We start from the raw sequence: 1,902 nt of genomic DNA on the forward strand, positions 1-1,902 counted from the left end.
ATTGCATCCTAAATTAGTGGGGATTGATTGAATAAGAGGACACATGTCAATCAAATGAGTATAATTGAACTGTTAATGTTAATTGTGTCTAGATACGTTCAAATAACTCTAATGGAACCACTAATATAAATTGTATCTAGATACGTGTTTAGGAGGGAAAAAAAAAACTATCTCACCAGAAGATGACACGTGTCACCCAAATTACTTATTTATTATAAGTATAGATGTTCATCTTCTCCAAATAAATGATGAAGAGCATCAACAGTATATCACAACATGTTGCAATTTCATTTCAGAAAATTTATCATACAAACATATAATCAAAATCTAAATAAAAAAACATACATTAAACCTAAATAAAATCCTAAATCAAAACAAAGCATGATGAGATATGGGTGAGAACTATGATGATTAGGTGTTAGTTCAAAAAGGTTTCTCAGATATGGGTTAGAATGGTGGGGAGGATACAGACTCGGGTGAGGGCGAGTCTCACACAGGTTAGGGAGGTTGACTTTTGATCGTAAACAAACCATCTCCGACCCCACGACATTTCTTAGGGCATCTCCACACACGATCATAAACAAACCCTCTGTAAGAACGATGCAAACACTCACTCCTTCTCTAGAATATTTCACTTGGGTTTGGGGCTTTATCGGTGGAGGAGAAACATACAAGAAGATGTTGCATTGTGGTGAATTTTTTTTATAAAAAAAGGTATCACATTCATGCAAAGAAAAGTTCATATAAATAATAACAATATAAAAAAGTTATCATATTATGTATAATATGTTTTATCTTTTAATAGAAAAAAAGGAATATAAATGTGATAAAAAGTCTGAAAATATCGATGACTTAACATATTTTTTAACAGTAGTGGGATCATGTTTGATAAAACAAAATCGAGCCCATATTTATAATAAACGAAGTTTAAGGACTTCATTTATAATTTTCTCAATAACATAGGGACCAAGTCCATAATTCACTAGCCATGTAAGCAAATAATAGTGACTTGTATGTCAAGTAATTCGCCATGTCAGCATTGTAACTTGTTAATGGTTAAACCGGCCACCAAGGTACTTAAGGGGCCGTTTATCAAACACTTACTTGATAAGTACTTATCGGTAAAATTTAATGCTATTATTTACTCATCGCGTAAGATTTTAGTTCACCAAAACGACATCGTATGCAACGATTTACCTGGTAAGTGCTTACCGTGGTAAGAGTCGTCGCCTTCACTTACCGGGTAAGATTCATGGTCCTTGTCTCGCTCTTACTAGATAAGATTCTTGATCCTTACCATATTCATCAGGTGAGGTAACATGACTTGGTAAGCACTTACCCGGGTAAGTGTTTGGTAAATGGACCCTAAGTGTTTTAAAGCTTCCATGTCAAGTACCAAAATGAATGTTTTCAAAGTACGCTATCCAAAATAGAAATCAGAACAAAGTATGTTACTTTTCATACAATTTGACCTTTTCTTAATTCCATGAACATTATGCAAAAAATTCAAATACACCTTATGCAATAAAAAGTACTAATTTTTTAAAAATATTTTGTTTGCATTCAACCCCATTTCTACAAACGTACTTTGTATGAAAATACATAAAAACGGATGCATATATACATATATAGGGTTGGGTTCATGTGAGACAAAGTTGTTTTCATGAGTCACGTGAGACGTGATTTTTACACTTGAAACTTCACAACAAAATGTTGTGAATGTAAAAAAAAAAAGCCGAATATTCACAGCAAAAACATTGTAAAGGTTACCATCACAGTGTTTTACTGTGAAGTTTGAAGTGTAAAAATTATGTCTCACGTTTCTCATGAAAACAATCTTATCTCACTGATCCCATGTCTATATATATATATATATATATATATATATATATATATATATAT

Source organism: Cynara cardunculus (genome assembly GCF_001531365.2).
Source record: "Cynara cardunculus var. scolymus isolate 2C chromosome LG 10, CcrdV1, whole genome shotgun sequence".
In the NCBI taxonomy this organism is placed as follows: domain Eukaryota; kingdom Viridiplantae; phylum Streptophyta; class Magnoliopsida; order Asterales; family Asteraceae; genus Cynara; species Cynara cardunculus.